We start from the raw sequence: 14030 nt of genomic DNA, 5'->3' as shown, positions 1-14030 counted from the left end.
GCAACTGAAAAGGGACATATTAGCAAATTATTAAAAAACACTGTATGGTGAATAAGCACCACAACAGTCATCTACAGAAGTAGCTGCTGGCTACTAGACACAGGTTTCAGAGTAAAAATGTCACTATCTCCCAAATGTATAAATTCACTTAACTTTCATAAATGCTAGGAATGTCTTTTGGAGTACTTGTTCTTGCTGAACAGACAACTCCATAGATATTCATACCCATGCAGAATCCAAATGTTGTTTCCAAGATTCAGAAGCAGAATGATAAAGAGCATTCAGCTGTGATCTTCAAAAAAACATAACCTTTTGGGTATTCTTCCTCTCAAAGTTAAGTGCAAGTTTCAGTCAACTGCTTTCCCCAAGTGACCACTTTTTCTATCAAAGCTCATTTAGCATTTGCAAACGCTGCCTGACTGGCAACCGTACCCAGTGAGCAAATACAGAAGGAACTGCAGGCAAGCCAGCTCTTCCAGCATCCTGTTGACATGTTACCATCCCAAGCGAAGGGGACCATATGTTGAAAGTCAACATCCCTACACTCAGCTGCCCGTATCTCCCAAAATATAACAGGAACAGAATTTCTTGTCCCATCTCTATTTTTCCTCCCTTTCTCTTGAATTATTAGATTACTGAATTATTAGTCTTGAATCAAGGTTGCCAAGTCATTTTACTGAAACTACCCATTTGTCTAATTGTAGGAATTCTTGATCATTATTGATTTGGGCTGAACTCAGAAATGTGAATAGTAACTATAATTCTTCTTTTGATTGAAGTTCTTGAGTACAATTAATAGCATTCTTTAACAGAGAAAACTAGTTACACGGCACTTCCAGGGCAGATTTACTGGCAATGCTGTAAAATCTCACTCCATTTCATTCATAGTTCTCTCTCTGTTAGGAATGAAGGAGGCAAACGATAAAGGCTTGCTAGAGGATGCACCTCCTCATCACAATAAAACTATACATATATTCACAAAAAGGTTCCACCCTAGCAGCATCGGCTAACAACTCTGTATCTCATTCTGTTAAGATAAGCATTTCACTGACCAGAAGTATTGATTTAGTTGAAATATAAGATCTCCTCTCTTGTTTTTCACGAGTGCTATGCTAAGTACAGGAGGAAGAAAAAGGCACCTCTAAACAATTTTTTTGAAGGGAAAGTCAGAAAAAAAACATTTTCTTACAGAGTCTGCATGACTAAGCAGATCACCCATCTCCTCAGTGTTCTCTACTCGTTATCTGGGTTTTATTTCCCTCAAGTAGTTAACTATGTTCATTATAGAATAAATAAATTCACATCACATAATAAAGACCTTAGTTACTCACATTCCTTGGAAAACAGGATATGAAGTTATAGTGGACAGAAACTTGAAAATGCTGGCTAGGGTAACTCTTACTATGCATTGTCCAGGGTTAAGAGCTTCCCCCACAGAAAAACCAGCTTCCCCAGGAAATTCTCCTCCAGAGATAAGAGGACCGCATACCAGTATTGAGGGAAAATCAGAAAAAAATCTCTTCTGGGATAACAGCTTTTCCCCATATATCCCATCTCATGCCAATTTCTTCAACCCCAAATTTTCTCTATTCTGTGCAATAGCCATCTTGCCATCCAGTTTTCAAGGCAATTGCTTTACTCCATTTAGAGCCTGGGGTACACTTCATACACTAAATGTTGAAAGGCACTGATTTCATAAGGTTTATTTTTTTGGTCCTCTTCCCTCAATCTGTTCAACCTGTGGACAAGAAACCTAAAAGCCAATGGATGACACCACTCCTACAATAACTTCTTGATTTAAGAAAATATTTTTTCTTCCTGCTATCTCCCACACCCCAACATCCCCTGCAAAAACAATCTGATTTTTCTTACTTCCTATGCCCAGAAGCTTGTGTTTCGTTGCTGAGGTGCACTCCATAACCCCGGCACTTTTTTAAAGGAAGGAACATACAACTCTTGCACTACTTCTGGAAAGAAGCCATAGCCTTTTCACACAAGTGTTAAGTAGCAATGCTGCAAAAGTCATCTAAACCTCTGGAAAGTTATGTTATGCTAGGAATGCTGTTTCTTTTGGTTTCATCAGTAAGCGATGCAAATAATGCAAGGACTAAATAAAAGAGTGATAAACAGAAGATGGCAACCAAAACCTGATGCTAATGCCACCAATTTGAGAGACAGTGACATGTCCTGACATTGACAGACAGTTTTCAGATTTCACAGGCACCAGAAGGGTAATAAACATTTGGCGTTGATTAAATTACCCATTTTCACTCTTTCTGACTGCAGCTTCGGACACAGTCTCTGCAGCAGCTGCTCCTTCCCACTAGCACACCACTCCCATATCATGCCAGCACAACTATCTGTGTGGCTGGACAGCAAACTGATTCAGCTGAAAAACAACCTGGAAGCAAAATTCAGTACCCAAATGCAATTTACTACAAAGTTGCATGCACAGCTGTGCAGGCACAAAGGGAAAAACAGTCAGATGGTGGGAACATGCAGCCCTGGGTATGGCCTGACCAAGCTGGCATCTCTGTCCCCAGGGCCATGGTCTTAGCAGCCAGAATGCTGCTCCAGTATAGGGGACAGACAGCGTTTTGAGAAAATGAGATGGTCCTTGTGACAAAGCTGCCTTACCTTCGCTACAAACACCAATCAAAAGGATGGTGCACATATCTGAGGTGAGACATGAACATTCTCATACTTAATCCTCTCAATTGTCTCTTTCTTCAAATAGTCATGGCATCGCTATGTGGTTTGTGTGGAGAGGTATCTATTTCTGAAGTTCATTTTGTTGGGTTTTTTTTAATTGAAAAATCAATGCAATTGCCAATCAAAGGGGACAAGTACCATAAATTATCATGCAGTTAGATACCCTTGATATGTACATCTCTCTCCCCACAGCAAATACTTTTAAGCTGCCCAGAACTCAAAGCAAAATAGTAACAGACCTCCTCATGCAAGTCCTTAACATATTTAAAGATAGATTCTATGAACAGGTCCTTGCAATTACATGCTGGTACCAGCATTAAAGGGGCAAAGAAAGGATAAGGCTCTGTTCTGGGGAGCAGGAAGATAAGCTGCCCTGACCTAGAGAAACTAGTAACTATCAGACAGAAATTTCTCCAGGTCAGGGCAGGTCCTTTCCTAAATTCACTCAAGCAGGACTCATGAAACGAACACCTCTACGTGGTGACAAAGCGAAGTGATACAATCTGCACCATGAGAACAAACAGGTAGTTTCTTTAACCTCATCAAGAGGAATTTCCTTTGGGCGTGATACCCTTGCTCGAGATCAAGGGCTAATTCTTAGTACCTGAATAAAAGAAAATCACTTCCTTCAGCCCTATACCTTTCTTTGTTTTCATGTTGTGTCTTATTATGTCTAGGATAAGCAGATATTCCTGGGCTGTCCTAGAACATAGACCTTTCCCCAAGATCTTCAGGGAATCAATATTTTATTCTTGATCTCAGAAACCTTTGCTTTGCTCCCAATCTACAGTATACTTTGCTGCCTGCTCAAAAAGCACAGCTCCTGGCATGCACTGCTTTCTCCACTCGAGGACTAACCTTCCCACAAGAGCAGGGTCCCCCAACCCATCATATGCAACCAAGGGCCACTGTGAAGTTCTGGCCATAAATACATACTGGTATACATATCCCCTCATGCATGTTCCCTGCTTGCTTTGGGCTCGTTTCATTCAACACTTCAACTTCACCCAAACTGCTTAAGGGGGCATAACCATCTTTGTCATGAAGTCCTAAAAGTCTTCTCTCATCCCTTCTCCTGCTAGGAACGAAGTTGCCACTCCAGAAACTGCTACTCTTGATCTCCATTATCTGACCCAGGCCACAGGTAACCCCTTCCACGTTTTACAACCTTATACTAAATAATGTCACAGACAAGTGAAGATATGGGTGAGGAGAGAAGAGACAGATCCCCTCATCAGCCCTGAGAAAGACACCTGTCTGGTACAGGATGCAGAAGGAGTTCCAGCACAGTAGAACAACAGTAGAACAAAAAGAAGTAGAAAAAACTGGAATCCTTATCTCCTGAGTTCTATAAGCTTCACCCACCTCCAAAACCTCATCCTGACTCCTGCACAATTAACTCTGTTCCCCCTCAATCTTCCCTGCAATAAATAAGGAGAGAGGTGGAGTTAGCTGATAATACTCATGGAGAGTAGCAGCATGAAACTGATGGGATTTCACAGAGGAATAGCCAAAAATTTTTTGCTTCCCCTCTGCTCCATCCTTTTTTATTGTGCTTTTTTATTTTCTAAGACAGTAAACACAAATCAAAAAGACACCCATGAAGAAAACAAGACTAGAATCTGTAAGAGTTCAAAAAGCCCATTAAAGGGTAGGCTTGAGTTTCTTTTGTCTAGCATATAATAAATACAACCTAGCTAACCTGAAACCTAAAAACAGTAAAAAATGAAGGCAAGATAGCAATGACATCAGAAATTTCAGCTTTCAAATCCATTTCTGTAAGGTAAAGGTGAGGGTTTTTCTATTAAGTTGAAAAAAATACAAGTTGAAGTTTAAAAGGAAGATTCATTGTTTCTGGAAATCTAGAAAGAATGTCTGTATTCAAAGTGGGGCTTTTTGTATCAGTTTGGAGTTTCCTTAAGGAAAGCAGCAAAAAATGTTAGCTAAATTGGAGCTTCTTCATTTTCATCTCTCACTCTGCTCCAGTTCTTGTGGTGCAATTCTTCCACAATAATAACAACAATTGTAGTTAAAGCAGCAAGGCCTGAAAAACTAGAGAATTCCACCAATAGTACATGACAGTATATTTTATATATTACTTCAAAATATTTAAAAACTGAGAGAGACCAGATTTAGAAATACATGGATCATTACTTTCAGAACCATTCTAGTTCACAATGATTACCTTTAAGAGAAAAAAAGAGAAAGAGGTCTCGAGTTTAAGCTTTGCGTCCTCCCAAGTCTCATCTGCTGTAGAAGCTGACAGCCCTCCAGAATGACATACAGAGCTCAAAAATGTTGTCTAGACTATGATTATAACTCATCATTGCTGCCTTGCTCTTGCCAATCACCAAAATCTCAGGGCTACGCAACGAGCTGTATTAATTCTCCAGAGCTTGCATTGAGGCATAAGACCCCAGGCCAGATGCAAGACTTTACCAGCCCTTTAGTGATGCAACTGCCTACAACAGCCACAGGCAAGGAGAAAAATACACACATTGGGAAGGACTTTCTAACTTAAAACACTCCTAGAGCAGAAGCAACTGTAAAGAGAAGCCAGAAGATCGCTTTTTTAAAAAGGGAAAAAAAAAAAGTCATTGTAAGACTGCAAGTAAAGAAACTGTTCACTTATAACCACTTCTGTCTCTCTTCATTGCCTTCCCTTTGTCAGCAAAACGGGTCAGACAAGATAACAGTAAGGAGAGCGACAACCCCCCCCAAGAAGCAAGGAAATTCAAAGATTAAAATATAAACAGCTTCTCTCAACAAAAGGATTTTATCTCTAAGTCTTCCTGCACAGGACAGCCCAAGAGCGCAAAGAAAAGAATACAAGACCTTGCCTGCCTTGATGAAATAATAATATAAGCAATGGAGGGGGAAAGGTAGCAGTTGGCTGGAAAATGCTCTGAGGAGGTAACCCTCCAGCAGGACAGTCTTTCAGAGATAAGAAAGTCATTTGCTATAGCACCTGCCCTTCCCCAAATCCAGAGCTACTGAACAATATTACATCTGATGCTTGCTGGAAACATCTTTTCTGCACAAGAGCAGTTTGGTGTATGCATCCATTTCCTACTGAAGTCAAGGGAGCACCGGGGGAAAAGGCCATCTAGCAGCAATCTGCCACAAGCAAAGCATCCAGCTCCCGCAGGCTGTATTTCCCATGGCCCTTCCTGCGTTCACATGACTGGGCATGCACCTGTCTTGTGATGGGGGAAAAGATCAAGATGTCTGGAAAGGTGGTTACCAGGATTAAGCTGCTATCACAACCAGACTAGTGCCCATCACAATCCCAGAAGGGTTTAGGAAAACATCCCTGATGGGCTGCTGAAAATCCACAAGCAATCAGTCATTTCCATAATGACCAATGCAGGAGAGGACTCACAGCTTTGGGTTGTTTTTTTTTCCCCCTCTCTATATCCTTCACCACTTTGGCAGATAGGACACAAAAGAAACCATTCCTTTTGTTGAACAAGAAACACACTGATTTCATACTGGCAGAGAAACACAAGACTCTGCATCCTTATGCATTCACACTCAAAACTACCCCTGCCACCATGAGCATATGCAATTTCTTCCCCCAGTGAAAAAGTAATTTTACAGAATGTAATGACTTAGCCCCCAACACTGACAATATAAAGTTTACCTCTCACTTCTGGTGAGTGGTCTTCTTAAGAGCATGTTATCATATTTTTTAGGAAAAAGACTGGAGCAGATACTCCAGTTTGTTCAGGAAAGGAAACAGCTATCCCTGTCCTTCCCCATACAGCCCCTTCCCTTCCCTGTCATCAAAAATGACAGTGCTTCCCAAAAAAAGAGGTCACAAACATTTGATTTCATTTAAGTACCTGGCTCATATGAGAACATTTATTCCCTTGACGGAAAATGTATGCTTAACAGATTTAAAGGAGTGCTATAAATGAACAGCTATCATAATCAGATCATTTGATTAACGCCAGTTCGGGCAAGAAGAGAGACCTAGTCTGAACACCACTGGGCAAGATCTGTTTGGCATGTGCAAATACTTGTACTTGTACGGTGGCATGTACACTCGTACATTTACAAGTACATGTACAGTGTCAGTGTGCAAATGTCTTTTAAATGATATTTCATCCTGACTTGATGACTTCTAGAGATGGAGACATCTTAATTTCCTTTAATAGTTACAAGGATTTTCCTAATGCCTTCGATGGTTAATCACATTCATTGTTAACAATCTGTGCCTTTTTCCTAACTTGAAATAATCTTTTTACCTTCCAGGCACTGGCCTCTATCATATCTTTTTCCACTAAATTAAAGAGCCTTTTGGTACCCAGCCTATTTTGCCCAAAGAAAATTGAGAGACTTTTGAATACCTCACGATAAGCTAAACCAATTGAGCACTTCAAGAAAAAGTTTTGTAATGAGTGACTTAATCACCCAAGCAACATTTAATGCTACATCTTCATTGGGTTTGAACATCTCTTTAAAAACACTAACGTTAAACCTGGTCAAAATATTCCCCAACTGATTTCACCTCTCTGTCCTTATTCAGTATTTCCTGTTATTATGGATGTACATTAGAATTTAAAAAATTTGCTTATTTTAGTAGCCCTCATATTTACAATGTTACTCTGAGGACTCACAGACTGCCACATACCTGCTCCACTCCTGTCAACCTTTCCAAGGTCCCTGGTTTCTGGAAGCACAATTCTTTATTCTAGACCTACAGCCTCCAGTCTTTCCCACAACATGCATAACTCCATGTTCCAGCTCTCTAAAACCATATTTGGCCATATTAGACCCCGTTACCCAAACAATTCAGAGGACACTGTACAGCTGCTATTCCTCCTTCATGCTTCACTACTCAATGCTATCTTTACATAATCCACAAATTTGATCAGCTCTAATTTCATGTTTTCTTCCAGGCCACCGATAAAAATACTACAAAGCCTTGGATCTACTATAAATCCCTGAAAAATCCTCAATTCATGTTCTGTTTCCTACATCTACTATTTTTAATCTAGGTTTTGACTCATTGACCATACATGAAACAGTATCTGTTGAACAAGATTCACTTTTCAACACCACCCTCATTGATTATCATTAGAGGAGGCACAGGAATACAGATATCACATAAGTCCCATGCGTAAGTATGTGTTTGATACAAGAGCTTTAATGACAATTTTTTGATCTTCCAGGGCACTGGCACTCACCAGCCATGTAGTAGTTTCCTTCACTTCACTAATTTTAAGTCAATCCTACCACCAGTCCTCCTCAATCAATTCCTTTTTGAATAATATCCTGTTTTCCAAGCTGACTCAGCAGGCTGTGTGAGCATCTCCACCCCACAATTCCTTTGTCAGGTTCATAGATTTTATTTGTTTTGGGGGTTGGTTGGTTGTTGTATTAGGCTTTGGGTGCAACAAACAGCTAGAGCAATTCACATGAAATCAATACACTTTAACAACCTATTTATTCTGGATTCAACAACTCCAAATATAACAACCCACACTTAATTGATGCTGATATCCTGGCTAAGACTTGAGTTTCTCAAAGACTAGAGAAAATCTTTGATGAATTATCATGTCTCTAAAACATCATTTTCATGGTTCTGATGGCCTGGAAAAGCTTTCTTCACAAGCAAAAATTTTAGGTAAAAATTTTCATTGACAAGGGAAGAAAGTACAAGTAAAGATTACGTTACCTCCACCACGTTTCAATTATTTCCCATACTGTTCTTGCCCTACAAACTCTTTGTACCTGATCAGCCAGATTGGCTGAGTAACAGAAAGGTTCTGCACTTCTGTTAATCAATTCTGCCCTTGTATAGCTCCAGTTCTTTGCTAATTAGATCAAGCTAGCTTTCCACAGAGAATGCCAGAGCAATGTTATCTGCCCGTAATCTGCCAAATCACTACAAAACCTCTTTAATTCCTTTTATAAGTTTAGTGCCTCTCTTAAGGCTCTCTTATGTAAAGCATGTTGGTCTGCATGTTAGGCCTTGATCAAAGTCCTCCTCATGTGCAGCATTAAGTTTCAATGTATTTGTAACACAAGAAAGCATGTAGGTATATTGAGCTCCTCCAACTCCGATTTTCTACTTATCTGCCAGCAGAAGTCTACCAGCGTAGAACCAATTACAATAGCAGAGGAGAGATTCTGTTACTATGCTTAATTCTTGGCTAGAAATTTCAGTTATAGCAGTAGAAAGTGTTTTGTGTCAGTGTATTGCGTCTACTAAAGCTTCTACCAATACAACTCTACATGCACACGTAGAGGAGGAGGAGGACAGAGTCACATCAAGTCACATCACCAAGAACCTGGTTCTTCTCATCAACTCTCCTCCTTTTCAAATAGGTTTTCAAGAAGCTAATGGTGACTGCACTTTACAGCTCAGAAACTCCTCCTAGGATTTAGGATGGTAGTAGAGGGCACTAAGGTTTGAACACTGTACTCCATGTTCATACTACAAGCCACACTGATAGCATCTAACAGATTTCTTCATCCTTGTTTTGAAGCAACTGGCTAAAAAGTCTTCCCCTTAAGATTTTTGCAAGTTATTTTCTTGAGCACAGAATCAATACTTCTTCTAGGCAGGTGCATACCAGCATTTACATCTTTTTCAATGTTTGAATAATCAGTTGTCACTAATACTCAAGTTGGTTCATTTGTCCTTTCTTTGTTTCCACATTCAAACTTGCAGATACATACCTGCAGAACAGCAGCTTTGGGACAGGCTGACAGGCCACCATAGGGTACTTCAAATCACTGCTCCTACTTGCACATTTCAGAGCATTTGAAAATGCTGTTATTAAATTTAAGTGATGTAATACTCCCTGCCCCCCGCTTCAAATGAGTTCTAGTTACCTTAAAAATGCCACAAGATTTTTGGAGGTGTCAGACTGACCCCAACTCCTGCATTACCACTGAGCAAGAACAAGATTTAAATTATCACAGCTGCTCTAAGATTACAATAGCACTGAATCAGTCTCGCTTGCAGGACTAAATTGACATTCTGCTATTCCACTTCAGACATAAAATTGAGTCAATGGTATGTCTGACCTTCAAGAATTTCTAAAAGCCTATTTCCTATAGTTTGAGGTATTTTTCAAAGCAACAATTCTTGGTAAGTTTTATATCTGCATGACTGAAAGCAATATACACTTTTTCACCCCTTTTTTGTTTTTTTTTTTTCCCAAAAACTTGTTTCAACTTCAGATATACTATTTTTGTTAGCACGTATGTGCAATTAGCATTTGGTTATCAATATGAAATACTGATCAGTAACTTTCTTCCTAGTATTACTTTTATTTTTATATAGCTAAAAATGTTGCTTAAACACAACAAATTCCTGTCTTGTGAGGAGCATTCTCTGAAACAAACCCAGCTGCAATTAACATAACATCAGAACATGACAATCAGGAAAATATTATGTAGAAATTAACAGAAAACACACGTCTCAAAATTATATCTGTACCAAGTATCTAGGAATATCAAACAGTACTTAACCTCTGCAGGAACTAAGTTCTCCAAAATTAAGGTTAAAATAAGAAACTTTGTTATCAGAGAATGTTTATCCTACAGGCTATTATCTCCCCAAAACTTCTGAGCACCTGAAGGAAACAAGTTTAAAGAAATTACACGAACGTAATTGCGCTGCAACTAACTGCATTCTTAAAAATACTGCATCTAAATGTTTCATTTAACTCACACGCATAAACAACACTATTTGAAAACACACTTCCTATGTTATTACATTCTGGATTTGAATTTGATCAAATGGGATTCAACTCAACCCTCATGGGAAAAGTCTCTCTCCACTGCCACTCCCTTCCTAGCCTAGTAACCTGATACATCTCAAAGAGGTGTTTGACACAATGAAATTTTGCGAAACAAAGTCAAGGCAATGCAACAGGCAGAGCTGCCAGCTGGGAGGCACAACCAGTCAGGGTATGTGTGACAGTAGAAGAGTTAGGAGAGGCCAGGTAGTCAACAGTCACCACTAGCGACAACTGGGACATGTGGAAAAGGATGGGAAAACTATTGTTCAGCGGTGCAGAAGGTGTAATGTGATGCACATGTATATACATACACACATACATGTATACACACATACACACATAACAAGGCTCTTCTCAGAGATGCATGGCGGGGGGAAGAGAGAAGAGCTACATACCTGCACATACATGTGCAGGTACACACAAACATGAAACGTAACACATGGTGGACAGCAGGCTAAACATGAGTCAGCAGTGCGCCCTGGCAGTGATGCAAGCTAACAGCATGCCAGGCTGGGTCAGCAGGAGCACAGCCTGCCTGATCAAGGGGAGTGATCACTCCCGTTCACTTGGCACTTTTCAGACCCATCTGAAACACCACGTGCAGTTTTGGACATCCCCAGTACAAGAAAGACACAGATAAACCAGAGTGAGTTCAGTGGAGGGCTACCAAGATGCTTGGGGGGATAGAGCACTTGCTGTGTGAAGAGAAGCTGTGAGAGATGGGGTTGTCCAGAGGGGAGAAGAAAAGGCTTTGGGGAGGTGACAGCAGATCTCCCGTACCTACACGGAAGTTATCAAGAAGACGGAAGGCTGTGCACAGGCTCTGCACAGAGGAGTGTGGCAGGAGGACATGAGACAAACTGCAACAGCAGAGGTTGTGACCTGACATAAAGAAAAGGTTTTTCCTTGTGAGGACAGTCAAGCACTGGAACAGGAATGCAGAGACTGATGAATCTTTGTCTTTGGAGGGTTTAAGACCTGAATGAACAAAGCCCTGATCTGAACTGGGTGTTGATCCCACTCTGAGCAACAGATTGGACTAGACAACTCCTGAGGCCCTTTCCAATCTGAATTATTCCATGACATCAACTTGGATCCCAGAGAACACTGTAATGGCCTGTTGCAATTTCTATCCAGATCATACCTTTCAAATCTCCACTAAAATGCAACCACTATTGAGATGAGACAGAAAACGTTTGGTTCTTCTCAAAAGATCACATGATGTTCTCATCCAGGATTTGCAATACTCTCGAGTACCAAAATTGGAATTTCAAGAGATTTTAGGGATGCAGAAGTTACCAGTTACCCAAGTGTAATACAAGTGGAACACAGTTGCTAAACATTCAGCTTTTTTGGGGGAGAAAGTGGCATTCAGTCTGAGGCAGCATCAACCCAGAAAACATCACACATCCACAACAGCTTTCTTAAAGCAGCAACTGCATTTTTCTTGGAAATGTCACATTCAACACCTACAGTTAATGAACAACCCTTATATTCTGATGCTGGTAATGTCACAGGATAAGAAGCTATGCTGTTCGCTCTGTATATTCAGGATGTATAGCTTCACACCTGGGGAAAGAAGCCTCACTTAGCACACCAAGGCCAGGTCAGAGCTCCTGTCAGAGGCACCTGCAGTGGTCCAAGCAGACTGTTTTCATCCCTCTGCCGAGTGCTACTGCCCCTAGGGCCGAATTACCAAAACAAAGCCTGTTTATTCTAAACTAATTGTTTTGCACTGAAGCCGACAGAGTGTGCTCACAAGGTCCATTAGCCCAAGTCAGGAAGGGGACTTACCACCTTCAGCCAGGCAGCAGGAACACCTTAAACCAATACAGAAGTTTCTACAGTGATTTCCTATAGGCTAAGTGATTATTCTCTAGGCACGATGTGATACGGTTGGATAACCATAGAAAGAATAACCAACAAAGAATATCCAACGTTAATAAAGTTAAAAAGACAAGCAAATGTGATCATCAGCATCTTATTAGCATAAAAAGGGAAAAAAAAGAGCTCCATTATTTCCTTTTAAAGATTTGGGGGGAACAATAAAAATTCACCACCTGCCTATAGACTAAAGTGATGTACTAAGAACTTTTTAAAGCACCAGTTTTGTACAAATCGATGAAGGGGCAGGAAGGGAAATCAATGGAGTTTACGAGCGCCTCTCAAACATGAGCACCAAAACGTCCAGTCACCAATGTAACCACCAGCAAAAGTAACTCATAAACATATAAGGAGGGAGCAAGTCAAAAAGTGGTGAGACAGGATCAAGCGAGAAGAGCTAACAGCTCAACACAGCGAGCCAGCTCCCTCCAAAGCTCACCAGCGAGTCTCACAGACACTAAATTATTACTTTGCGTGTCTGTTTACCAGTCCTACAGATGACTGCTGTTCAGTCACAGCAGGAGTGTGACAACCACTGTACCCCGGCGCAGCCGGGCTCCGGCAGGCCCCGCCGGCTCGGTACCCTCCTTCCAGCACGGGCCGACACCCCAGGAGTCACGACACCCCACGGGAGGCAGGTGCAGCCCCCGCAGGCGGCCCGCCCACGCCCCCCAAAATCAGAAACTCGCTTAGGCCCCGAAACGCGGCGGGATGCTGGGGGAGGCGAGCCGCGCTGCCTTGCCGGCCCCGAAGCCGGGGCTCGGCGGTCCCCGGGCCGGCCGCCCCGCTCCCACGGGAGCCGGCGAGGGCCCGGGGGGCGGGTGCAGCCTCAGCCCGACCCGCGCCCCCAGGCTCAGCCCCGGGCCCAGCCCGGCAGCCGCGCAGCCCCCGGCTCCCTCCCACCGCCGCGCCGGCTCCGGGACCCGCCCCCCGGCCCGGCGGCGCTGCCCCGCCGCTCCCCAAGAGCTGGGGCCGTTGCCCCGCCGCCCTCCCAGACCGGGTGGCCGTTTCCTCGCCGCCCCCACTCCGACCCCCCCACCCCGGGTCCGCCAGCCGCTGCCCCGCCACCCCCAGCCCGGGGGTCCGCTCGCCCCCCGCCACGGGCGGCCGTCGCCCCCCGCCGCTCCCCACACACCCCCGGCGGGGCGGGGCGGGGCGGGCGGCCGCGGGCCTCCGCCGGCGCGCCCCTTCCCAGCCCGCTCCCATTGTGGCGGCGGCGCCCCCACCGCGCCGCTGAGCCCTCACCTCGGCGGGGGGCGGGGGGGGCTGCGGGCCGCGGCGGGCCCCGGGAGCTGGCGGCCGCCCGCCCGCCTCCGTCCCGGCCTCGGCGCTCAGCCGCCGCTCGGGGGCCGCATCACCCAGCGTCCGGCCCCCCACCCCCCACCGGAGCAGCCGCAGGATCCCCCGGGCAGCAACAGGCGCCTCCGCCGCAAAGGTTCCGCAGGGCGGAAGAAAGGTTCCCCCTCGCCCCAGAGGGCGGGAAGGCGCCGCGCGGCGGGGACGGGGCGTCCCGGCCCTGAGGGGACCCCGCTCCCCTCGGCGCCCGTCAGGGCCCGCTCGCCGCTGGACGGGGCTGCTCCGCGCCGCCGGGGCCCGCCCGCCCTCCCGCCGGAGTCCCGCGGGCCCCATCCGCCGCCCGGGCAGGCCCGGGAGCGGGGCCGACGGTCCCGGCGT

At 43.9% G+C, this 14030-nt stretch overlaps 1 protein-coding gene across 2 annotated transcripts in view; it reads right to left on the bottom strand.

Moving 5' to 3' along the window:
* The window catches only part of RAD54L2 (RAD54 like 2), a 71886-nt gene extending 58154 nt beyond the window's left edge, over positions 1 to 13732 (bottom strand). For both annotated transcript variants that reach the window (XM_074836511.1, XM_074836508.1), the window contains exon 1: positions 13602 to 13732. The gene's annotated coding sequence lies outside the window, so the exon portion shown is untranslated. The remainder of the gene's footprint in view (positions 1 to 13601) is intronic.
* Positions 13733 to 14030: the final 298 nt, after the last annotated feature.

Source organism: Strix aluco, chromosome 11 (genome assembly GCF_031877795.1).
Source record: "Strix aluco isolate bStrAlu1 chromosome 11, bStrAlu1.hap1, whole genome shotgun sequence".
Lineage (NCBI taxonomy): Eukaryota > Metazoa > Chordata > Aves > Strigiformes > Strigidae > Strix > Strix aluco.
The sequence above is the reverse complement of the archived record's forward strand: the minus strand, read 5'-3'. Positions and strand labels throughout refer to the sequence as shown.